Source organism: Ambystoma mexicanum, chromosome 8 (genome assembly GCF_040938575.1).
Source record: "Ambystoma mexicanum isolate Mex_15411 chromosome 8, UKY_AmexF1_1, whole genome shotgun sequence".
Taxonomy (NCBI): domain Eukaryota; kingdom Metazoa; phylum Chordata; class Amphibia; order Caudata; family Ambystomatidae; genus Ambystoma; species Ambystoma mexicanum.
In genome coordinates this window covers 896284068-896311540 of record NC_090929.1, presented here as the reverse complement: position 1 = coordinate 896311540, position 27473 = coordinate 896284068, and the positions used below count along the sequence as shown (strand labels likewise).

The 27473-nt window shown below is 44.1% G+C and overlaps 1 long non-coding RNA gene across 1 annotated transcript; it reads right to left on the bottom strand.

Moving 5' to 3' along the window:
• Positions 1–19777: 19777 nt before the first annotated feature.
• Positions 19778–26808, bottom strand: LOC138472541 (uncharacterized). The gene is made up of 3 exons (XR_011268630.1): positions 26651–26808; positions 23294–23344; positions 19778–20068 (listed from the first exon to the last, which is right to left on the bottom strand). It is a non-coding gene; the product is annotated as an uncharacterized lncRNA (long non-coding RNA).
• Between the last annotated feature and the right edge of the window lie 665 nt (positions 26809–27473).

Here is a 27473-nt window from a genome sequence, read left to right as displayed (position 1 = left end):
TCTATTAATTATTACCCCTGCATCTAGGAAGTCTCAGAAGCAAATCAATGAAAGTATTAGCCTCCTCTGATCCTTGGAAAAAAGAGTACCCTTATTTTGTGTTCCACTCCGAGCTTAGCGGGGAAAAGCATGGCGTACCTCATGCCACTCTCCCTGAGCCGTTTCTTGATATCGATGTATGTCTTTCTTGATGCCTGCACTTTGAGAAATCCGGGAAAAGCCTCCTTTGTATGTCAGAGTTCCTTTGTCCCTAGCATTCTATACTGCAAGGTCCCTATCTTGAAAATTCAGCATGCAGGCTATTATTGGGTGGGCCGTTGCCCCTTTAATGGGCCTCTGCCACTGGGTAATCTATGTGCTCTCTCCACAATGAACACTGCCAAAAAGTCATACCCTCCCAGGGTCTCCCGCAGGACTGCTTCAACCAACGCCTTTGAGAGTTTATGGGTTGGGGGGGTGAGAGCCGGTGAGTTAGGGTTGCCGGCAGGAGGTGGGGGGATTTCTGCGGGGTTGACTTCAGGGAACCTGCGAGTTGGAGCTCTCGGTGGGGACGGGGGATGGGAGGGGTACAAGTGGCTTGGGGGACAAGAGAGGTTCTGGGGACAACTCTCGCTCTGTCCCTAAATGTCCTACATTGATGGGTTGGTCCAGGCATAGCTGGAAGTACACATGGATACACAGAATATCCTGTTGGGTAGGTACAAAGCATGGCCGCAACACTTAAGTGTATGACGTGGAACATTAGAGGTCTGCATTGCCCATCTAAATTCTGCAAGGTACTGTTGTATATGCAACGTCATCATATCGATATTGAGTTTCTTCAGGCGACACATCTAACTCTGGTGGGGGTCACGATTTGGGCAGAAATGGGGTTGCCACCGCTACTTCTCATCCTACTCCTCTTACTCATGGGTGATTGCATATTGGTGCGAAGCTCAATTGGGTTTCGATTCACTGAGGTGGTTAAAGATAGGGAGGGGTGAGTGGTGATGGTCCTGGGAACAGTGGATGGTCAAGAACTCACTTTGTTTAATTACGATGATCCCAAACAGGACACGGTGGAGTCCCTGGAATGGATAGACCAACAGCTGGATAGGCATACGCCTTGGATGATTATGTGGGCAGGGGACTTCAATGCTGTAATGGAACCAGACCTTGACAGGACCAGGGGGGGGACAAATTGTAAACTGCAGGATATGTGTTGCAATTAGGAGCTTAATGACATATATGGCGAACTAGGCATGAGGGAGAGGGGGGTTAAACATTTCACAACCAATCGGCATCGCGACTCGACTATTTCTTGATTTCGGACACAATGACAGGATGGGTGACCGAGGCCACAATACTGGCATGCATGCTATCGGACCATGTGCCAGAGCTTCTGGCCTTGGAGATACCGGGGTGGAAGGGTAGGAGACCGCCATGGGTGTTTAAAAGTGAAGGGCTTCTGATGAGGTGTTTCGGACTGAGTTACTGTATGCCATTGAGAACATTTTTGAGGAGAATGTGGGCTTGCTTGACTCGGACATGGTGCTCTGGGAAAGTTTTAAATGTGTGATGCCATTAGGAAGGAACTAGATAGAATTAATTAAATTGCTCAGACATGTGATATTTCTGTTAGGAAAGGCAGCAGTTAGGCAAAAAGGGGAAGACCGACATCCAGGGCGATTACTTTCCAGAGCCGTGAGAACAGACGCACCTAAGACACATATCTACTCAGTTAAGAATGCGAGGAGGGAGGTGCAACATGCAGATGCTGATATTGCTCGGGAGTCTAGTGTGTTCTACACCCGCCTCTATTCCTAACAAACTCAGGTGTCACAACTTGAAATACAAAGATGCTTAGACCAGGTGGTGCTATACTGGTGTATGGATGTAGAGTGTGAGTGGTTGAACCGTCACATAACGGTGCAGGAAACCCAACTGGCGATTATGGCGTTGACATCTGGGAAGGCCCCGGGGCCTGATGGCTTGACTGCCAAATTTTATCAGTATTTTGCCTGGAAAGACGCCCACATCTCCTGGAGGGATATCAGCAGGCTCTGAGAGATGGTAAATTACTGGAGCCTATGAGAGCGGCAGTGGTCGCTGTATTGTGAAGGCCTTGGTAAGCGGCAGATGAGTGCTCATCCAACTGCCCTATCTCACTGATCAACCTTGATAACAAAATTCCTAGCTAAGGTATTGATGACACGACTGGCACCGTTGATGCATAAATGTTGTAGGGTTGGACAAGTCAGGTTTTTTACCCGGGCGATCCACCTCATATGGGTTCAGACATATGTTTGGACTGATGACAGTGGTTCAGCAGGATGAATCATCAGTAGTGTCAGCACTACTGAATGCTGAAAAATCATTTGAATCAATTGAATGGCCCGTTCTCTTTATGGTACTTTGGAGGACGTGGGAGGAGTTTATTTCTATGATCTCGCTTCTATATACTTTACCTGTGGTGAGGGTCAGAATGAATGGCCAGTTCACCCTGAATATAATATTGGAGAGAGGCACGCGGCAGGGATGTCCCTGCTTGCCCCTATTATTTGCCTTGGCAATTGAACCCTTGGCGGAAAGGCTCAGAGTCAGATATGTCCACAGGGGAATTCAGGTATATGAACATAAGGTAGTAGTCTCTCTGTATGTGGACAACGTGGTAATATATACAAAACCTGCACGATAACCTGGGACCGATTATGATAGATGTGCTACGATACGGGGGTTTCTCTGAGCTGAAGGTTAACATTACAAAATAAGTGCTCTTCCTTCTGACTGATTTAATTAGGCAGTTTATGGACAGCTATGGATTCCAGTGGCATATGGAGCATACTAGGTACCTTGGTATAGACATCACAAGGTCCCCAGTCGAGCTATATAAATGTAATTATGCAAAGGTGTTGGAACATGTTCAGACTGAGGTGGATAGGTGGATGGGGCTGCCCCTCAACCCATATGGGAGGATCTCGCTGGTTAAGATGGTTTTATTACAGAGGTTTCTCAATGTGTTCTTAGATGTGCCCCTAGGGCGTACTTCCAAACAATACAGTCAGAGGTTTCCAGAGTTATTTGGGCGGGCAAGCATACGCGAGTGGTCTGGGAGCTGTTAACGCCGCCCTTGATCAGGAGGGGCTCGCACTACCGGATTTTGAGGCATATTATGATGCAGGCCAGGCAGGGTTTCTGATCTACTGGTTTTGAGACAGTATAGGAGTCATGTGGAGGTGGAAAGAGCCCCCGGCACCACCACACCTAATGCGCACAGTTGTATTGACAGCGCCCGAAAGATCAACCAGACCTGGTAATATGGTAGAGTTGACATGTAAATCATGGGTTCGGATTGAGGGGAAAGCGAAAGTTGACGTTGTTCATTCTCCTCGGCTTCCGGTTATATATATTGTGAGCTTACCTTTGACCAGTGAACCAGGATTCACATGCTACATGAAACACCTGGGAATATCATGCTTTTTGAGATCTCTTTCCAGAGGGACAGTTTATAACGACAGAGGTAATGCGTAGCAAAGGGGCACTCACGTCATTGGATCTCTTCTTGTGTTTTAGAATGCGACAAAGCCTGAGACTTGTTCCCGTCCTTCGCCAAGTAACCGGGGGGCCACCTATACTAGATGGGATGTTAGAGCGGGTAGACAGTAGTAGAATTGTGTCCACTATATATAATAAGAGGCAGAATATTCGGGCAGGTTCGGCTGAGCTTTCCAGAAGGAAGTGTGAAGCCGCTTTAGGGGACAGTGTCCCGGAGAAAATGTGGAGATACTGTGTGGGCAAACAAGGAAGATTGCACTCAACAGACGATTTAAGTTGATTCATTACAAGTACCAACACCAGTTTAATTACACACCTGCGATGCTACATAGATTCTTTCCAGGTACTTCAGATAATTGTGCCAAGTGCACCATTGCACATGCTGACTTTATGCATGTGGCTTGGAGCTGCCGCCCAGTTGTGGTGATTCTGGGAACAGGTTTTTCCGATGATGAGTGACATAGTAGGGGAAAAGGTGGACTCACAACCAGGGATGGCCTTACTAGGGGTACACCAGAGGGGTCTTCCACCAAGTAAGAAGATTAGCGTGCTACTACTACTGGCTAAAGTAGAGTGTCAATGGTGTAGGGCAGGCCTCGTGGTCCGTGGTAGACAAGTGGAAAGACAATATTCTATATTGTAACGAGATGGAAACAGAATACGGAAGATTAGTGCACCCCTGTGCCATACCTAAGGACATATGAGACCCATACAATCACTATCTGATTGCACAAGCACAATGTCCGGCATCAGACCCCGAGGGGGACCAATCTTGAATCTAAAGTGAATGAGGACTGGGGGGATGGAGGGAAGACTATCACTGCCAGGAGGTACAGGTTTATCGTAAGAGGGGGCTCTTCCCCTCATCTCCCTTACTTTTTCCAGATACGGTGGAGCTCATGTGGGATACAGTGTGGAGGGCACAAGCCTGCAATTGTTATGGGGAAGCAATTCCACTGGAGGAGTCATGTAAACGGAGGAATGATATGATTAACTTGCTGCTCTGTTTTGATTGGGTGCTGAAATGTGTATAAATTGAAATGAAGATGGAACACACTCCAGGGCACACACTTGATGTCTTGATTTCCTCTGACCTCCCGCTCTCCATCCCTCTGACCACTCCTCTCTCCTGGAGCAATCACTCCCTCCTCTCCTCTCATCTTTCCCACCCTTCCCCCCCAAGCCAAGCCTATCCCAACACTGCCACCTACCGTCTCTGACATCCGGCCCATGAAGCGTGTGTCAGTTGAGGCTTTCGCTGCCACCCCCACCTCTGGCTGTCTCACATCCTGACACAGCCCTGTCTCTGCTCTACTCTTCAATTTCTGATACTCTTGATGCTCTTGCCCCTGTCATGAGGATCTGTTTGAAGTCCAAAGCCAAGTGCAATTCCTGGTATGACTCCGACCTAGCTACACTTAAACGTAAGTGTATGGCGGCTGAGAGGAAATGGAGTGCTTCTTGATCATCCTCTGACAAACTGGCTAGTCGCCTGCTCCAAAGGCAATACCGACTCTCTGTCCTCACCAAGAAGAGAGTCCACATTCAAGTTTGTGTCTCTGCGGCATCTAACAACTCGGCCGAACTCTTTAAAATCTGCAAGGAGCTGGCCAACCCTGATGCAGTCTCTACCCCTCCTGTTGCCTCCCAGGCTCTTTGTAATGCCCTTGCCTCTCACTTTATCTCAAAAACGCAGGACACCCTGTCCACCCTCTCCACCTCTCCCCCTCACCTCCTCTCCCCTCTGTCTGTGCTTGCTGACCCTCCTTCAGCCACCGCCCACCTTCCTTCTTGTCCTTTCCTCTTTTCTCCCCTGATTAGGTCGCTAGACAAGTCCGATCTATGAAAGCCTCGTCAAAACAGGTTCATCCCTGTTCCTCTAAAACCATCAAGGACCACATTGACACCCTCGCTCCGGCCCTTGCTGATTTTTGCAACCACTCCTTTGCCTCAGGATCCTTCCCCTCCCCTCTGAAGCACTTCCTTGTGCATCCTCTTGTCAAGAAACCCACAGCTGATCCTTCTTGTTCGTCTAACTATCGCCCACTTTCCATTACTCCCTTTCTCGGCAACCTCCTGGAAAAATTGGCCATCTCTCAGCTTAACCTTCATTCCAATTACGTTGGCTGTCTCCATGACCACCAGTCTGGCTTCAGAGCTGCCAGAAGCATGGAAACTCCTCTACTGAACATCGGTGAAGATCTGCTCTCCAACCTTGACTCTAACATTCCCTCTGTCCTCATCCTCCTCGATCTCTCTTCTGCCTTCGACACTGTCAACCCTACCATCCTGCTCAACCGTCTCCATGATGACCTGGGTATCAATGATCAGGCTCTGGCCTGGCTGACCTCTTTCCTCTCTGAACGACCCTCCCAGGTCCAACTTGGGTCCTTCCTATCATCTATCTTCCTCTCTATCTGTGGTGTTCCCCAGGGGTCTAACCTCTCGCACTGGCTTTCCAACCAATACCTGCCAACTATCGCCCACTGCATTGCCATTTTCTGCTCGAATTTCCAGTGCTACGCTGACAACACTCAACTCATTTTCAGGCTGCCCTTGGCCACCTCCTCCCTCTCTCATTTCGGATTGCCTAACTGCCATTCAAGAGTGGTGTGCCGCCAATGATCTTTGTCTGAATGCCAGCAAGACGTAGATCCTCCTCATCGGCACACCTTCACCATCCTTTCCACTCATTCTCTGGCCGGCTACCCTTGGCCTTCCCCCTACCCCCACCTGCGATAGTCTCCCAAGCTCTGGTTCTCTCTAGGTTGGACTATTGTAACAGCCTCTTTCTAAATCTACCTGCCTCTACTCTCCGCCCTCTGCAACTAATCCAGAACAGGACTGCGAGGCTTGTCCTTGGCCTCAAGCCCTGTGATCGTATCTCTCCAGCTCTGAAATCTCTCCATTGGCTCCCAGTTGATGCAAGGATTAAATCCAAAACCCTCTGCATTGTCCACAAGGCTTTCTGGGGCCTGGGCCCAAAATACCTTCAGCTATCTGCAAATACCTCCCCTCTCGAGCTCTTCTCTCCTCTATCTCTAACTCCTTCAGGGTCAGTCTTTTTTCAAAGAAACAAGCTGGGGGTAGATCTCTGTCTTCGGCTGGGGCCTCCCTCTGGAACAGCCTCCCTGCCACTCTAAAACTTGAGGAGAAAGATCTCCGGTTCCGGAACAACCTCAAGACCTTCCTTTTTGCTTCTGCCTTCGCTCCCTCTTCGCCCTGCTGATCTGTTCTCTCTTGGCACCGTGCACCTGGCCACCCTCTGTCCTTTGGGCCAAGGTACCTGCTCACCCTGCCAATCTCCTGCAGTGCCTCCGGGCCACCCCTTGCACTGGGGTCTGTATCTGTCCCCATACAGTCCCCCCTCCTTTTTTTTTTTCCTGCAGTTATCAGACCTACCCTGTCTGCTGCCTTAAGCCCAGCACTTGCCAGTTGCTGGCGGCACTGCCACTGTTGGTTGCCCTTATTATTTATTTATTAATTATTATTTATCTGTTTCTCCTTTGCTCTGCACTCTCCACTTCTCCCCCTATCCCATGCACCTTTCCCCTCCCCCTATCCCATGCACTTTTCCCCTCCCTCTATCCCATGAACTTTTCCCCTCCCCCTATCCCATGCACTTGCACGTTCTTAATGTCACTGGGGCTAGTAAGATTGTTGTTTTGTTCTCCCCTGTTCCCCTCCCTCGCCTTGTCGTGCTCTGAACACACTTGTGTACGAGCGTAATAGAAATAAAATATCAATATCAATAGTCATCATATGGGGGGGATGGGAGGAGGGGCGATCTACTGATCGACTTTAATGTTGTGTCTTTTTGAAGATGAAAACAATAAACAGAGTTTAAAAAAAATTCAAACAAGAAAAAATATGTGGTCCACTTTCAAGGATCACAATTTGTTCATTTCAGAAAAAAATATTGGAAATCACTTGTTGAGACATTTGATAAGAAAATGTATGTAAAATGGTCGATCTTAAAACATATTGGACCAGTAACACAGTACACCAAGTCATTAAACTGTCCCACACTGGCTTGCTGGAACAGACCTTTAGAGATCTCCTTATTACACTATTTATTAAGAATTCTTATACTAGTGCGCTACATGCCCATGGGCCTCAGTTCGTGCACAGATAATCGGTAAAACAAACAACACACAAGGAGTATTTAAACGGTACGAGAAACGAGAGACCAATGCAGAAACTCAGAAGTCAATGTGGGGAGAACTCCATGATCAAAAATAAATCCTAACCCGGCGGCAAGTCAAAGAGAAACGTTTTCAGATTCCTCTTAAACTTAGCCAGCGTCTCATAGGCTCTAAAGCCGAGAGGGAGCAGGTTCAAGGCATTGGGGCCTTGAACACTGAAACAGCGCCCGCCGGCCTTCACCAACCTAAATTAGGGTCTAACCAGTTTGATGAGATGTTGGGATCTGAGAGAGCGAACTAGGGCGTGTGGTCGAAGACGCGCCATAAGATACTCGCGGGCCAAGTTCAACCACACACTTGTGCGTTAAGGTAAAGATTTTGTTTGATTCTGAGTTTGACTGGTAACCAGAGTAAACCCTGTAATTTGGGTTTGTATAGCCATACCGATAACCGCCCGCACTGCCCCATTCTGCTTAACCTGTAAAGTGGCTATGATAGAATGCAACAACGGTCGAATATTACACAGGAGCTTGTTAATCAAACAACAAGAAGATTTAATCTGGTCCACATGATGAGTAATGGAAAGTGTGGCGTCCAAAACTATGCAGATAGTCTTAACCTTTTTGGCCACTGGTATAAAGGTGCCCAGGATAAGAACATTCTTGTACTCTGCAGGGAGTGACTAGAGTTTTGAGCTGGAGGTAACAATCAAAAGCTCTGTTTTGCTTGTATTCAGTGCAAGCAAATTGGCAGCCATCCAAAGATGAATCGAGTCATATATGATGTTAGGGTTTATAGAGTCCTAGAGGTACGAGCTCGAGAGTTTCACAACAACCTGGGTGTCAGCCGCAAAATTTGCCACCTGGACACCCAGGCTTGCAAGAAGTTATAGAAACGGGATCATATACACATTAAACAATGTTAGGGGAAATGCATTACCCTTGTGCTACACCACAGGTAACAACAGTGGGTTCTGAGGTGACTTTGCCTGCACCCACCCTCGAATTCCTGGGGCCAAGAAAAGCAGAGATCCAACTGGCAGCTTTGGGGGAGCAGCCTACCACCAACTGTAGTTGAACCTCTAGTAGAGTATGATCAACAAAATCAAAAGCTGAAGATAGATCCAGCAGCATCAGAACCGATAATTGCCCCTGATTAATGTTCTGTAACAGATTGGACTTGAGATCAAGCATAGCGGTTTCGGTACGGAAACCCTTCCTAATGCCAGACTGGTGGGGCAAGAGAATATTATTGATATATAGAATATCCTCTACAAAGTTCTGGAATTGCAAATGAGCAACCTTATCCAGAATCTTTAGCAGAAATGGCACTTTGGTAATAGGGTGGTAATTGTCTGGTACTAATGGGTCAAGAGACTCCTTTTTTTAAGAGGGAGGTAACCCACGCCTCCTTGAGAAAAAATGGAACACTACCCGCTACAAATGATGAAATTGATGAACCTGGTAACCCCTGGGCAGAGGACGTCCAGGCATTTTATAAAAAGACTGGATGGGCAAACATCATCCTGACACGAAGTTGGTTTCATACCTCAGATAGTTTGTGCAATGAAAGATTCAGAACACAGGGTGAAAGCAAAAGCAGGAGGCACAGATGAAGTAGGGACCGCTTCTTTGTCGGCTGCCTCGAACAGGACAAGTGTCCCTTGCCCTTTGAATATTGGTTTGGTGCAGGATGACCTTGTTATTAAATGCGTCATGAATAGACTGACACCAGTCCTTAGCTTTCACTGGTGCTGGTGAGGAAGAAGGTTTACTCTTGAAGTCACGCAAGATAGAAAAAAGTTCCTTTGAACTCGACTTGGCATTTCGAATCCTATTATTGTATGCATCGGATTTGGCCTTGGTAATGGCCTCCTTGTATTTTTTTACCAAGTTTTTATAATTGGCTAATGTTATATCTGCCTAATAAGAATAATGTCTTCATTAAACCAAGATTTCTGGATGGCTTCACGTTTAATGTGTCAGATTTTTAACTATGCAAACTGATTGGTGACATCAGTATGGGAATTTGTAATATGTAGTGCCAGGTCATCCACATTTTCATAATCTTCTAAAGCGCCCCACTTCTCTTGCAGTAATGGGGAGACGTTTTCGGGCATTAGGAACTTCAGGTTAAGCATACGAACAGCTGTTCTAAGGTTCGTGTCTAGTCTGGCAGGTGGGTCAGGAAGGATAATATCAAACTGAACTATAACCCAAACTGAACGTTGGGCTCAGCTTGCATCTTCCTATGGATAACAGCACATGCTTATAATGAGCTGGTGCCCCTGTTAGTATCCTAAAATGAGCTGCATTACCCTGAAATGATTCAAGCCTTCAAATAATGGCAAGCAGATGCAGACTATCATGTCTATTTTAATGGACATGAACATCACTTTTCTTGTAGGGCAAGATAACGACTAAACATGTTTAATACCCTCTCTACACCCAAGATTAATTGGCCTGGTAAATAGCATACAACAGTCATTTCTGTAGAAAAGGATATGCTGGAATCTGTTGCCCCATATACAGACATACAAATTCCATATTACATATTACATACATTTCCCTTGATGCAATGCAATTTGGAACTGGCAATGAGTGCGCTCCTGAAAGTATTCCCTTGTATATCTTCCTGCCAGGTATCTTGCTACACACTTTGTGTGGATTACCTGGTATACTCTCCTGCCAGGAATCCCTTTTTTGGGTCATGCAGATCCCCTGGTATAATTCCCTGCTAGGTATCTCCCCCCCTGTCCCAATGTTCAATGCCTGATGTGTTCCTTTCACCAGGACTTCTTTTCCGATTCAATGTCTTTTAAAACAACATAGTTGTATCACTTCACTGTCTTTCTATTAGTGTGAGGTATAACTTGTTCCAGCTTTCCCCATATTGACATCCCATATATTGAGACTTGTTCAAGTTCTGCTTTTGTACTTCATTTGTTCGGTATTCAAATATTTGAATTTGTTTTGTTTGCTTACATTCCTGTCGGTATGCACTGGGGTCCACTATGGCTCTGGGTGGACTCACCAGTGTTTTGTCGCGTTCACGCCCTGTGGCACATCATCGCGATGAAGCTTCCTCTTCAATACAGTCTCTGTCACTCTGCAGACCTTCCTCCAGATCTCCCTGCAGCTTCCAGGTCACTGCGTCCCTGGCTGCTGCCAGTGTTCTGACGGTCCTCCCGCTGTACCTGCAGTGTCTCTCCCGGTCTCACGCCACGCCTGTAAGTAGCGAGCTGCCTTCGGGCATTATCTGCCTTCTTGATCTTCTCTGGTACAGTCCTTTCTCATAACACTTCTTTATCCTACTCTCTCTGCAGTTCGAGTGCGGACAGTATTTTTAAATGTCCCGCACACTTGTGATCTTTCAAAACAAGTAGTCTGCAAATTCAAATTTGAGTTTTCTTCAATCTGCATCAACTCTTCACTCCTCTTCCTCGTCTCACTACTTGAGGCTTCATGGGAGTTGGAGTTCACAGAATTTCTAAGATTTTTACAGTGATATTTTTCAGAGCTTTTACTTAAGAAAACATTAGAAACAGGAGATGATAGGTGTAGCATGGTAACATCTGCTGCTACACTGGTGTGGAACCTACAGGGATTCTGGAAGGAGAATGTGGAAGGGTGAGGAGGACACTGAAGAGACGGTTGGGGAGACTGAAGCATCTCCCTTCAGAGACTCCTTTTATATCCCCTTTTAATATATATTCATAATACTTAAATATACTAATAAACCCCTTGTTATATATATAACTTCTTTTCTCATCATTTATGCTACACTTGGCGACGAGGAAGTCCTTCAACCGACTGTTTACCAGATCAAAGTGAAGGAATCAAAGATTACAGGTGAGCGAGAAAGAACCCTGTCTGCATCCATGATTAATAAGGACTAAGCAAGTTTACGGTAGAAACGAGCAACAGCCATATTTATAGGAATGCTCTCTTGGTAACTTGCGGCTTCCGTTTGTAATACGCGTGAGCCCCTCAAGCCGCGCATTGAATATAAAGACTGTCCCGAGCTGGTCGCGAGCTCGCAGTGCAAAGGAAAGCTGATTGCTTTAAAGGAAAGGACCCGCAACGCCGTGACGCGCATTGCGTACGTGTGGCCATTTTGGTCAGGTAACCGTGACAATGGCAAAACAAAGCCATTGCGGTTACGACGGTCGCTGTAATAGCATCTGGAAACCGTCTTTTAAATAAAGCTAATTACGCATATGTGCCTCACCAGTGAAAGATTGCAGTGAACAGCCGTGCATGTGATCGCACGTGGTGTAAAAAAAAAAAGAGTAAGGATAGTAAATGAAGATCGAGTGATCTGCTCCTACTCCTACTCGTCCCAGTACCTGCACTTTATAAAAAGAAATACAAATAAATGATAATAATTGAACAACGGAATATATAGTGAAATTTACCAAGACAGAGATATTGAACAGGCAATACATCATACCACATAAGGAAGTGTTTTGTGCTTAGTAAAGAGGAACTATCCATTGTCAATACAAGTGTGTCTGCAGCAATCATAGACAACAGAGGGGCAGGTGATCAACCTGTTGCCAGAAACATGACAATGCACACAGTTCCACCACCGGCCATGTTTTTGCTTGAAGCTGGAGAACCGAACTTACCATGGAAGAGATGACTAAAGTCATTTGAGCATTATGCTTCGGTGGTCTGTGGAACGAACTACAGTGTGGAAAGAAAGAAGTCACTGTTACTTCTTTGCTTGCGACCAGCAGGACAAGAAAAGTATGAAGACTTGCCGAATCTACCAGATGAAGGGGATATGAATGAATATGAGAAATGCATTGCCAAATTGAATAAACATTACGAAAAGAAGTTGAGCACAATTCTGGAAAGATATAAATTTGGTAAGAGATCGCAAGAAAGTGGGGAAAGCGTGGAACAATTTATAACCGTTTTAAGGAAACTAGCAAAGAATTGCAAGTTCGGACCGCAATTGGATGAAAGGCTCAGAGATCAATTCATGCTAGAGTGTAATAGCGCCAAGATTAGAGAAAGACTATGGGCTGAAGATGACCCTGATTTGGATGTAGTACTACGTATTGCTAAGGAAGTTGAACATATGGAAAATTGTGTAAAGACTTTAGAGGATAGGGTGAAAAGTACCACTCTGAAACCAGAAAATCCTATCAATGCAATTCAAACGGCAAGAGTTGATAATGGTAACAGTCATGGGAACAATCAAAGCTCTTTGATGAAATGGAGAGAGGAACCTAAGATGCAAAGTACATACAAACACAGTAGTGATGTGAAAAGTTGAGGATTTGGACGTGGATATGGAGGATACAACAGCGGGTGCTTTGTAAGTAATCGTCGGCCTCAATTGATTCAAAGAGGCAGAGGAAGGATCAGGACGTGCTTTAGGTGTGACAGTCCCATGCACTGGGCTAACAGTCCTGAATGTCCAGCTATCCACATCATCTGCAAAAACTGCAATGGAAGGGGTCATCTGGCCAAATGTTGTAGGATAGATAAAGGAAACATGAATTGGATTGGAGGTGCAGAAGAATATGAAGAGGAAGAATATGTTTTTGTTGTCAGCGATACTGCAAATAATACAGAACTGGAAAGTCCCAAGACCATCATCATGATAAATGACTCTCCAGTAAAAATGATGACGGATTCAGGAGCGAAATACATGCTATTACCGGAAGCAATATGGAAAAAGATTGGTCCGAAATGGCTAAATGAATCGGATATTAATCCTAGTGCTTATGGTGGCGTGAAAATAGACATTATTGGATGGTTTGAAGCGAAGTGGGCCTTCAAGGATAGAATCGCCAATGGGAAGGTGTACGTATGGAAAAAGGGAGCGTCACCTTTACTAAGCTGGAGGCACCAGGCAGGGCTTATGGTTAGATTAGATGCCAGTGCGGAAGAATCTATTTATGTGATTGAATCAAATGAATTGACTGCAGAGACAATTAGGAAGGAATTGTTCAAGGAAGGAATAGGTTGTGTGAAAGGTATTACACACAGAATACAATTCAAGGAAAATTGTAAACCAGTTGCACAGAAATTGAGGAACGTGCCTATAGCCATGAGAGAAGAAGTTAAAATAAAAAAGAACTGAAGAAACTAGAGGAGCAAGGCATAATTGAAAGAATTGATGCTGCAGAATGGGTGTCACCATTGGTAGTAGTGAGGAAGAGCTCAGGAAAAGTTAGAGTGTGTATCGACCTTAGAGAATTGGACAAATGTATCATTCCTGAAAGACACCCACTACCTAACATTCAAGAGTTACTATCAACAATGGGGTCAGCAAGAGTGTTCTCGACCCTAGATCTTACTTCGGCATATCACCAAATTATGTTGCATAAGGACTCAAGGCATTTGACGGCGTTTATAACCCCGGAGGGTTTGTATCAATATAGGAGAATGCCATTTGGTCTTATATCAGCAGCTTCTGTGTTTCAGAAGACCATGCATCACATCTTTGATGGTGATGAAGGTATAGTCTTCTTTCAGGATGACATTCTTATATATGCCAATGATCAATCTGAGAATGATAGCAGACTGGAAAAAGCATTGAGGAAATTGCACAAAATGGGTATGACATTAAGCAAGGAAAAGTCAAAAATACATAGGAAACAAATTGAATATCTAGGGCATGTTATATCAGAGAAAGGGTTTGCACCTAAACCAGATTTGATGTCTGCAATCAATACTATGGCAACCCCCAGCAATAAAGAACAATTGAGAACATTTCTAGGAATGGCTGAATATTATTCCAAATATGTTAGGAAATTTTCTGATCACACTGCCATACTGAGGGATTCTCACCAAGATGAATGTGAAATATGAATGGAATGAAAATTGTGAAAGAGAATTCAATTATATAAAGAATGCTTTGACAACTGCGCCAGCAGTGAAGAACTATGTAAGAGGACAACGTAAAATGATTACAACGGACGCCAGCAACGTAGGTCTAGGGGCAGTGTTAGCACAGCTGCATTATGGAGAGGAGAAAATAATTGCGTTTGCTTCACGGTTGTTAAAAGGAGCAGAAAAGTCATATGCAACTATTGAAAAGGAGGCTTTAACTATTGTATGGGCTGTAAACAAATTCAGGAGCTTTTTGTGGGGAACACAATTTGAGATACACACGGATCACAAACCACTTGTAGAACTATTCATGAATAAAGGACTGGATAAAGTGTCAGCAAGAATAAGGAGATGGGTTCATAGAATGCCAGAATTCAATGTAGTGGTTAAATATATTCCAGGAGTAAGGAATTATGCTGCAGACTGTTTATCTAGCCTTACGAATGTTCAAGAGGAAGGTGAGAGTGAAGGTGAAGAAAGTCAACAAGAAATGATATGTATTTTGCAGGACACAGCTATTGCCAAAGAAGAATGGTTGGAAGGCATGAATAAAGACATAAAAATAAAGTGTATGATGGAAAATATCAACAGTAAACATGTTCATATCAATAAAATCAAAGAGGCAGAAGTACAAGGATTATGGAGTGTCAGAGATGAGTTGAGTGTACAAGATGGATATTTACTTAGAGGAGACAGACTAATTCCAGCAGAAGACATCAGGAAGAAAATAATTGAACTGGGACATGAAGGCCACCAAGGCATTTCCAAAACCAAGAGTAGAATAAGGAATACATACTGGTGGCCGGGATGTGATGCAGAAATCGAGAGGAGCATAAGAGACTGTATCTATTGTAATAAGTCTGACAAGAGTTGTGTGAGTAATGAGTACCCCATGGTTATGACTGATGTACCAAATAGACCATGGATGAAAGTAGGGATTGATATAATGGGTCCGGTATGGAGTGAAGGAAGTCAAACATTTTGTGTGGTAATGATTGATATATTAACAAGGTGGGCAGAAGTGAAAATGATGCAGAGTGTCACAACTAAAATTATTATCAATTTCATGGAAGTGGTATGTGGTCGGGAAGGATATCCTGGAGTTATTTTATCAGACAATGGGCCCCAATTTGTGTCCAGAGAGATGGGAGACTATTTGAAAAAGAAATCAATTAAGCATGTAACTAGTGTGGTTTATCACCCACAGACTAATGGTGTAGTAGAAAGATATAGCAGGATTCTCAAATATGCCATTAGATGGGCATGGGCCAATAGAATGAGCTGGAAAGAAGCAGTTAGAAATGTCATTATGGCACACAGGTTTACTCCGGACAGTTATACAGGTATATCACCATTTGAATTGAGCAGAGGTAGAAAAGCAACCACTAAGTTTTGTCCTGGATGGATGACTGAAGTTCTAAATATGGGAGTAATAACCAGTAATGCTGTAGATATAATTAGACAGAGACAAAATAGGAATAAAGCATAGCAAGACAAGAAAAGATTTAGGTGTAACGAGACACTGGAAGTAGGTTGTTTTGTGAGAGTAAAGCTTCCGGAAGCTTTGAGAGTGAAAGGCATTAAGTGGCCTAATCCGATCCAAGTTATTGAAGTGTTTAAACATGCTGTAAGAACAAGTGATGGAAGGGTATGGAACAATGGAAGAGTTATGGGAATGAATGGTAAAGCTAATGGTGAGAGTATGGACAAAATTGATGTTGGTGAAAGTAGAGGGAACCGAGAAGTTTTCTTACCAGTAAATTCTATATATGCACCAACTGTGATACAAACGTCGGTGTCAAGGTTTGGGAGAAAATACCAAAGACCGAAGTACTTAACGGACTATGGAGAGTAAAGACTTGTCTCGAAAGAAGAGGGATGTGTAGCATGGTAACATCTGCTGCTACACTGGGTGATTCAGGAAGGAGAATGTGGAAGGGTGAGGAGGACACTGAAGAGACAGTTGAAGTGACTGAAGCATCTCCCTTCAGAGACTCATTTTATATCCCCTTTTAATATATATTCATAATACTTAAATATACTAATAAACCCCTTGTTATATATATAACTTCTTTTCTCATCATTTATGCTACAATAGGTTTGTGTTATGTGTGTGAGGGTATGAATGGCATATTGGCTAGACTGTTTTTCAGGAACGGTTTTCTGGCTTTGACAATGAGAGGGATTTTCATGGTGAGAACAATCCATCAAAGACTTAGAATTTATGAGGTCTTTTTCTCTAGTAAGGGAAGAATACAGTGTCTCTCCTGATGGGGTCACCACCTCTCCGGAACAGACATCTCCTCCTATGTAATCATCCCTCATAATACCAGCCCCAGGGTCAGGATTAGGTAGCGGCCACCGTACCATGCCCTATGTGATGAGGAGATCTTTGCCGGGGTATCAGTTATGACTTCACAGATTCCTCAAAGTACCCACAACCGGAATTGGACTTTATCCTCTCTGACTACTCACTGGCATACTCCCATAATTTGCCAACCAATTTTCAAGGCAAGTTCATTGACATAATCTTTCCTAGTTCCTTCCTTCCCTTATAAAACTTCACTATTGACACCTCATTTTCTGACCATTGTCTCCTACATTTCAACATCTTTTTTCACACTGGATTCCCTTTTCGTTTCCTCCTACCCCTTAAATACCTACACTCGAGTTTAACATGACTCGCTCGTGCTCTATCTGATGGATGTTATATGCTCTCTTCTAACCCTAGCACCATTGACCAGGGCTTCCATCAATTCTACTTGACTCTTAGGTCTCCCTTTGAACAATACTACCCTCAATGTACAATTACTCCATCCAGTCCATGACCCAGAACTGCTTCACCCCATGAATCACCCCCTAAAAACTGTGGTGAAGGTGTAAATCCTGCTCCCTTCGACTCCTGCTCTGCTACAATGAAGCACTCGATGCTTGCACTACACTTCTAATCCAATCTCTAATGTCCACTCGCATCCCCTCAAAATATTCCCTGCTGTACATCTCACATGCCCTAACTGCCCTTAATCTATCTATTGTTTCCTTCTCAGTGAAGCTATTTCCCTTTATTCCTCCTTTAAGCAATCAAAGATTCATGACACACTTACTACTCCCCCTTGTCCCCAGCTTCACCCTTCAATTTCTATGCCATGCCCCATTGGTTCCATATCACCAACCTTTCATACTGAATTGCCTCACATTTTCCATTAAGTAAACATGTCATATACTCCTGTAGATCCTTTTGATTCACAGATTGTCAAAGACCTTGCACCCCTATCCTTCTCCCATCTGTCTTCCCTTTGCAAACACTCCTTCTCAACTAGGATCTTCCCAGCCTGCTTAAAAATCCATAATTAAAGTCATCCTCAAGAAGCCCTTGAGTGATTAAACAACCTGCCATTGATCAGTGTGTCTCTCTTCTCCCCCAATATTCTAAATTCTTGAAGTACATGTTCTTCAACAGATCTCCAGACACTTAGATGTTCTGACCCTGTTCAGTCTGGACTCCATTGCTGTCACTCCACAGATATTGCATTGACCCACTACTAGAACTTTCTCAATACTGCCCACACCTTCAAACCTACATCAAACCGTATTATTCCTGACCTTTCGGCAGCCTTCAACACTGTTTACCAATCCTCTCTCCTTACCCTTTCGATCCTCAGAATCTAGTACCCTTCACTCATCTCATGTGGTTGGCATCCAGCCACTCTTAGCATTGTTAGTCCATCTCTTGAAACGGGGAGATATCCATTTCAACACCTCCCATATTGTGAGCACCACACGGCTTTGCCCCTGTGCCGCTACTCTTTACCTTCTTCGCCTTGTCACTCTTCCTTCAAATACCTGTACCACCTATTTGCAGATTCTTGTCCTGCTTAGCTTCCTTCATCTCTAACTCCTCTTCAAGGATCTCCAATTGTCTTCCAGCCATCCGTCAATTTATGGCCCTATGCAGCCTCACGCTTAACTCCTCCAAGAATTGAACTTTTAAACCCATATGCCCCAAATGCCCCTTCCCTCTTACTCTCACCCATTTTAATTCCTCAAACCTCCTTTTAACCTCTCTTCCTTCACTGCTCGCAGTGCTCACACGTTGGGGCTCCTCTTTGACAGTGACCTTAAACTCAAGCAATGTTTCACCTCTTTCGCTAATGCAGCCAGACTCAACCAGCGTAACCTCTACAAAATCTGTCCTCTCATCCTCCACCCTAGTACTCAGTCACAGTGCATACTATTGTGCCCCCTTATGGGCCTCCCTCTCTACTATTTTACCCTCCTCAACGAAATTCTAAGCTTTGCAACGAACACTATGCACAACATACAATGCTCAGCTGCTACCAACCTCCCCCTCCTCCCGCTTTCATGCTTTATGGATCACTGTGCAACAATTGTCCCTCTTCAAACGTCTCCTTCTCTTTAAATCAGTTCATGGTTTTACCTCTCTTATTTGGCTACCTGCATTTTGTGATATGTCACTAATCTTGCTCTAGACTCTAGCACCCTTCTCATTATCTCTGTCTCTTGCCCACCCTGTGCATCTACTGACTTTTTCTTCTACATTTTCTTCACCCCACTACCGCTGGTACACCCTAACCTAGAAATAAACAGTATAACCAGCATCTGTGCATTCATGTGTGCCCTCAAACTACAACTCCCTTCCCCACTAGGGGCTTGTGTCCCAGCCTTTGTCTTCCCCTGTACACTCTGCACCGCCACCTATGGATTGTACATATTGACTACACACTGTGCATAGAGGTGTGTGTGTGTGTGTATTGAGACCTCCCTCTACATACTCTTCTTTGTCTCCTGTGTAATCATATTTGCTTATGTATGTGTTTTTGGTCCAAACCCAATAACCTTGCAAACAATCCATCAAATACCTTTGCAACAGGAATAATGGTATTAATACTGATAAACCGAATCATATTCATCATTATTATTGATGTTAATAGTATAGTTTCTATCATTAAAATTGGTCCTATTATTAAATATTATAATTATTATTGCACATCTCAGGTTGTGTGTTCTACACTTGGCATGTGCATCTTTGCTACAGTACTCTCGCTGCGGGGGGAGAGTTTTTTATTTGTAGACATATTTCATTATATTTTTGATGATAGTCTTTTACCACATCTTGCTTCTCTATAGAGATAAGGGGGGACCTCACAGGCCCCACTGAGTCTTTTCCAATCATTTCCTCAGTTTTGCAGCTATTGATAGGAATGAAGCAGAGTGACAGACACCAGGTTCTTTAGATTTCAGGGTGCATTTATTATAGGTAAGACAACAGGTTCATATCTAATGCAGCAGTGCCCCTGTATTACAGGAGTGACCCCAGTCATCAGGTTTTATCTCTTCTGAAATAAGAAGTGCAATATTTAATAATGAAGAACTTTTCTGGTTTTCATCACAACTTGTAGAATTGGGGATTCTTCTTCCTGAGGCAGAATGCAAGAGAACTGGTCCTTCCCAAGTGCAATTAACACTTCTTAACTCCTTTTACTGACTGCTGGTCTTGACATGGAGGTGGGCAAGGCTCTGTGTGGCAAGAATGAGAAGAATAGTGTTATCAAAGAGTTGGTGGCAGCTGGGAGATATAGATGTACCGAGGAAGCAAAAGTATGATCTTATGTCTTTGCAATTATAAATGCAGTTTCTTGATCCAGACCCACTTCAACATTAATTCTCATCACTGATTCATTTTACTAAATCTGATTTTGCTTTCTGCTTGAGCACATCTCAGTCCATCACTCAATCACAAACCAATCATATCTCGTGCCAAGCACTGTCTGGTCTAGATACTGCCATCACAGTTCAGCCTTGTTATTAAAGCGAGCTGCACTTGCCTGGCATTTTCTGTAAAGCCTAACAATAGCTAATCACAGTTCAGAAACACGCATCCCAGCTGCGCAAACATGATCTCTCCTCCTCATCTTGTGAATCATTTGTCTACTGGCTAATCCCCATGTCCTATCAGCTTCCCTTCCCCTCAACCCTCCTCATTTCATATCGAAGGACCATGGTCTGGTAACAAGCTGGCAAGGTCACAATACGCCTCCTGTACAACAAGGTCAGGTGCGTAAGATCACTAGGTGATGGGCACAGTATAAATATCAAATAACATAACATTTCCGTGCACAGATCACAATAGAACAAAATGTAACACACTTTGTTGGGGAAATCAAAATATTTCAATGCTCAAAATACAATAGTAAAAATACTGTGTTCAGTGTTTAAGATGTCAGTAGTTTGCGTGGGCACACAGAAAATTCATCAATTATTTGATCCATTGCTGTAGTATGTGAGACCATGAAGGGTTTTGCTTTCCAAATTGGACAGCACACTGCACTGTCTTGTTAGGTATATGCACACACACTTCACTGATGTCAAAACCCACACACTCCTTCAGTCCATTGCCACACTCTCGAATGGTTGACTGTGTTGCAGCAAGTGGATACATGTATGTAAATGGTGTTTTCAATAGGAAATTATGTTTTCTGATTACAATTGTGTGCATGAAGAAAGGTTGGAACATTTCTCAATTTAAAGAAGATATTGAAAGGTTCCACAGAGCAGTTACTAAAAACATGGGTTTTTGTGACATTCGCCTGTTCTGTTCTAGTAAGAGATTTAGCGCCTTATATCTTATTTAGCTCATTGGCATTTATTAATTTATGCACAGTACTTATAGAACACCTTTATCCAATGCACCTTTCAAACATGAACAACAGTACAATATAAATGGAAGAGCAAATGAAGCTAACACCAATAAGTACAGCAATGCTTTAAAAAGAGAAAATCCAGCAGAGCATTCTTGGGTCAGAGAGACAAATACTGTTTTGGACGTGTTTTAAATAAATAAATAGTAGAAGAAGACTGCACATCAAAAGGTCTTGAATACCACAATTTAGGAGCCGAAAGTTGAGCCGATTTTCCTGATGCTGTGAACACAAAGAATGCCCTTTTTTAGGGTCATTTTCTGCCAGAGTGGACATTTCCACCAAGCCTTTTAAGCACTTTTTTAACATCCAGAGTTTCAGGTCTGTACTAGAGTGGAACGCCTTAAAATGCTGTTCTAGATGTTTGGTGTTGTTTAGGTTTCACGGCTTCATAAGCTTTTTTAACTACAATCTCGTATTATTTGCGGTTTATTTTCACCGGTAAAAGGAGACAGTTCTAAAAATGCCAGGCCATAGATATGCAGGTATTTGCATGCTGTGGAACATGATGGCCCCTCCACTCAATGCAATGATCATACCTTGCAGTATGTTTCCAGGAGGAAGGCCAGTATAGTGTAATTGTGAAAACACTACCTCCTGAAATTCTGGGATTGAGACATAGGCTTCCCTACTACATGGCCCCCTTTTTGATCTTTGGCAGGGGATGTTATCTCCAGGTGCTTCCAGGGCTGAGAAGGCTTGCTTAGAGCAAGGTTAGTTAGTGTGAAATGAAAGAAAGGAAATGATATTAAATGTAAAGTTCAGCCTTTTGCTGGTTGAGTGAGTGCATGCCCGCTGAAGAGACCCTTGGGTGGCAGGCAGATACGTGAACATCAAGAAGTCCCTTTTCAAACAATAAAGAGTTTCTATTCTCAACTATATTTCTTTTTTTTATAAGATTATGAGATGTTATATTTTCACTGGGTCACAGATGGTTTTGTTTGAGTGTATTTGTTTCTGCAGGTCACAGCGTGCTGTGATGTTGGTTGGATCCCTGCTCATGCATGAATATACACATCTTACAAAAGAAGAGATATCAACTAACATTTTCAAGCAGGTGGACAGAAAGGGGCAGCTGAGAGGTGCCGGCATAGCAGTCTGTTATTTCATAGGTAAGCAACACAATATGCATATTTATCTACAGGTGGCTGAAATATTTCTCGTAATTTACATAGTAACAGTAATTTGTTGGAAGCCATGTTCCATTCATTTTTGCAAATATAATCTTAGTAAGTTATTCGCTAACGTGGGCTGGTAGCAGCATGCACAGGATATACATTATGCTGCATGAAGCCATATTATTGGACTCACAGGTTGCTAATAGTTTTCTATTGTAAAAAACACATCTCTCTTAAAGGGTGTGTTTGGTCAGCATACAGCTACCGAGCATGGTAAGCAGAAAGAACAAGTGAGAAGAGGTGGTGGTTGGGTTTTATAGCATATATACACTTGTAGATGAGTAAATATCAACAATGGGGATATAGTTCACCTAAGGGTCTGAGTGACTATGTCATTCTGAGCCCTTCGTGGAAATGGACCCCGCTGCTGATAGGGCCATGCAACAGTGTTATGTTGTGTGTGGCCACTCAGTGCCCATTTTCCATATGACTGTATTGACCAGCAATACATGTGGCGGATAAGACCCGTAAGTGGAATGCATGACACCACCAGAGACCCAAGAGGCCAATGCAATGCTGCACTCTCCTGCAATGAAGTCACACTGTGTGTAGGAACATAACCTGCTCAAGAATTTCCTTTGAGTCGTTACCATAAGCTTGGTGGGTTCTCATTTAATGTGATGTTATGTTTAAGTGTGGAAGGATCTAGGATAAACACACGAGGGGCATTGTATTGCTTAAATTCCAGCCAGGATGATTTACACAGCGTGTCTGCCGTTCTAGTTTTTATGGGTGGAGATGCGTCTGCGATTGGGGGTAGGATGGCAGGTGCTGAGTATGCCTTGGATATGCACCACAGTCCATTCAGTGATGAGAGGGCAGAGGGGGTGAGAACAGGAGATTGTTTTGCTGATTTAATCTCTCACCTGGGATACATTGAGCAGTCTGGTCCTGGCACTGCCGCACCGGTTTACAGGCTAAAAAAAAGCAGATTATTAAGGTTAAAATAATTTGCACCGACACATCTGCTTGGAAATCAAGGTGTTCCTAATACATCACATATACTGGAAACATTTTTAACAGCAATAGGCGGACAATCACAAAACAAGATGGACCATCAGTGGTGGCTGAATATTACTCTTAGTGCAGGTTAGCAGTCTGCTTTCACCCACATGGCAAGGGCATCATGGTGTGAGGAAGGGTGCATGCAACTGTGTAATCCAAGAAGTACAGAGAAGAAGTCTGAAGTTCCCACCACAAGGCTCGTAGGTGGGCAAACAGAAGGCATCCTTTTGGATGGTCATGGCATTGGTCACAGCCCACAACTGAAATGATGTTCAGATTAGATTCTAAGGGTGGACAGCTCACGAGTAAAATGTTGATCTTTGACATGAGTGCGGCCTGCACTTAATGAGGTTGAAAATGCAAGCAAGACTTAGGGCCTCATTACAACTCAGGCGTTAAGGGTTAACGCCACCGTTAACCCTTAACGCCTGATTCTGATTTTAACGCCTGCTTTTAGCAGGCGTTAAAATCCATGGCGCTAACCTGCCATGGTGCTAATTACGCCGCCGTAATTTACGGCGGCGTAATTAGCGCCTTCCCCACTCCCATTATGCCCTATGGGGCAAAAATGGGAATGGGGAAGGGAAAATGGGAAATGGGGATTTACCGCCCCACTCACCTTGGAATGGGGTGGTAAATCCGCCATCCACCATGGTGTAAACGGAGTTTACACCATGGTGGTAAAGTTGGTGCACTTAGCACCAAGGTTGTAATGAGGCCCTTAGCCTTTCATCCTTCCAGGGTCAATTAACCAAGTACCATTAAAAATGGAGAAATGATAACACCTGTTATTACAGAGCGTAGAGGTTGGAGGGATCTGCAAGTAGTGCTATATTAGAAAACAATACTATTATTATTTAAGAAATAACTCCCTGGGTGGGGCGCATTACCATTTGGTGATTTACTCAAGCCAATCCAACTGCACTAACCTCCCCTTCATTTGGGAGCCTGTGTATTGGTTGGCACTAATAAGCCCACAAAGTCAATGCAAATTTGATAGGGTTTTCACTTCTTGCACAGCCTTCTACACACAATTAATCCGTGGCTTTCCCTTATGACCAGGCCTTGAGTTATGGGACCTGATAGAGGGTCCTTAACTGCATTGTGCACCCTTCTTGGGACCAAGGTCCTTGCACCCAAATACAATAAAGAAGCTGTGTTTCCCTTTTGCAGTCTCTAGAGCATGGGTCTGCGCCCTGTGGCTCCCCAGATATGTTGGGCTATGACTCCCATGATCACTCACCATTGACTAAGCTGGCTAGGGCTGAAGCTGGGGAGCTGCAGGTTGCAGACCGTTGCTCTAGCACCAAGAAGCAAACATTGGGTTTGACATATACACGTTGACAGACATTTGGACATAGTTTTTTGCATACTTCCCTTTACTGTTCGTTTGCACTCAAAAAATGTGTTGTCGAGTCCCTGCACGAGCACTCTTTGTAAAATTCTCCAACTATGCTGCAAAGTATGATGTGATATGATATGGCATTTATAAGGCGCCTATACACTAGTGTTTCAAAGCGCAACGAGGCAAGGGAGGGTGAACAGAGGGAAGACAGATACAACAATCTTACTAGGGCAGGTGACATTAAGATCTCGCAAGTGCAGTGGAGGGGGGAAAGGGAAAGCGCAGGGGGGCAGCTAGGGGGTAGTGCAATACTAAGTAGTGGCTCATGTTAATTTTTACTGACTTGTACTTTAGATATATTTGTGTCAATGGAACAAAAATAAATAAATGCATAACTTTGCAAGAGAGTTGGGACCACTGCTGTTTTTAATCACAAAGAATTCTCAGTTCCCCCTGCTGGGCATTTGTCTCCATTGGCCTCATCACGAGTTGGGCGGAAAAAGCCGACGCTATTAGCGCCGGCGCTAATAGCCCTACCGCCAAACCCCCCAGCTCTATTAGCACCGGATCACGGGTTTGGCGGAAGGGTTATTGCCCATTCCCCATTGGGCCCATTTGGGAATTCCTGGAAAGTTTGCACTATTACCGCCGGTGGATTTCCCGCCGGCGGTAATCGCACCGAAAATCGGCAATTTTGCCGCAGATTTCCCCCCAGCTCAGAAATCCACCAAAGCCATGATCTGGTGGACCCTTAAATGCGGCGGTAATAGCACTACCGCCACATTTAAGGGTTACCGCCAATCTCGTGATGAGGCCCAATGTATTGTATTTCTCATGTATGCAATTGTGCTGTGTTGGACTGAGGTAAATGGGCCATACTACCACAGAGGTAATCTACTCCCCTCTGACATACTAAAGTCTTTTTTGTGTTAAAGTATTCTGGCCATCTGGGGTGTTGTGCCGATCTGCCAAGTCTAATAGTGTGTTATGCTGTATAAGTAAGTATAGTTAATCAGGATTTAGACATTGGGCGGAAGGGTTATTGCCCATTCCCCATTGGGCCCATTCGGGAATTCCTGGAAAGTTTGCGCTTTTCCCCCCAGCTCAGAGCTAATAGCCCTACCGCCCTAGCGCTAATAGCCCTACCGCCAAACCCCCCGGCGCTATTAGGGCTGGATCACGAGTTTGGCAGAAGGGTTATTGCCCATTCCCCATTGGGCCCATTCAGGAATTCCTCATGCCCCATTGGGCCCAATGGGGAAAATTCACGCTATTACCACAGGTGGATTTCCCGCCGGCGGTAATCGCGCCAAAAATAAGCAGTTTTGCTGCAGATTTCCCCCCAGCTCAGAGCTGGGGGGAAATCTGCCAAAGCTATGATCTGGCGGACCCTTAAATGCGGCAGTAATAGCGCTACTGCCGCATTTAAGGGTTACCGCCAGACTCGTGATGAGGCCCACTATTACATATGGTGATAACTGTAAAAGCTGGGTGAAATGATATGATAGGGGTTGCATTAGAATAGCACTGTGAAGAGTTCATGTACACAAAAGATCAAAGTGAACATGGACTATTTTTCATTGAGGAAATATAATTTGTTTACCCATCGGAACAAATCATATTGTTGGACCACATGAACAATAAGTCAATAAGTAAGACAATCAGTGAGATATATCAGTGGGTTGAACACTCACTGTAAAGAGCTCTTTGTAACCTGTATATCACACGTTTGAATACATGCAACACCCACTCAGCCCTTCATCCTTGAAAAGTCGATAAAGTGGGCACACATGGGCTTTGTTGTAAATAGCAATCATTTAAGTGCAAAGAGCGATTTTACTCTGTCGACATTATTGATAATATTGTTACTCACGTTCTTGGCACTTGGCCTGGACCTGGGTCTCTTGGCACTGGGGCTGCTGAGGTTCCTTGCATCCTCCCTTGGCTGACATGGTCGTCTCTAGCACCGGTTGCAAGAAGTGAAATAATGCAAGAGTCCCTCTGAGCGTTGCCTTCTTGTCTGAGCCTGGGACATATATATACGTGAGATGACTACCACCCTTCACCCCGCAGCAAGTTGTTCAACATACTTTGAGTATGATCTCAACGAGAATTTCAAAATCCCAAAACATTAAGATATTTCAAGGAACAGCTCAGCCCTAATTGCTTTCTTATCCTCTACCCCCAAGGCAGGGTGTTGAGTTTCTCATCTGATGCAACGTTCCTACCTCAGCAGCCACTTCCTGCATTGGGCAACAGTGCCACACCCTGTGGAACCTGTCAGGTGCAACCTTTCCCCACAGAGATGAGTGTACAGTTTCCAGGAACAACTCAAGCAGCACCAAATACATCCCTTGAGGATTCTGGCAATCATGAAAAATATATATCCACCTTGTATATGGGGAATTACAAATGATTTTTAACTATTTTTAAGAGTTTACAATTTTGATGGGATATGGGAAATGAGGCACATGCGATGAAGGTGTACCCCTGAGGTCACAAAACACACATTTGTTTTGCTAGGTGATTTTGCTCAGAACTCAAGTATCTGTGTTCCCACATTATGAAGTAACCAATAAACCGGATCTCCTCCTATGAGACAAATGGGTGTATGATGATATGTTAATGGTGAATACATTATTTATTTGTTTTCAGGCTGCTTTATGGACTTATGCTGCCAAATGCCAAGTTTCTTT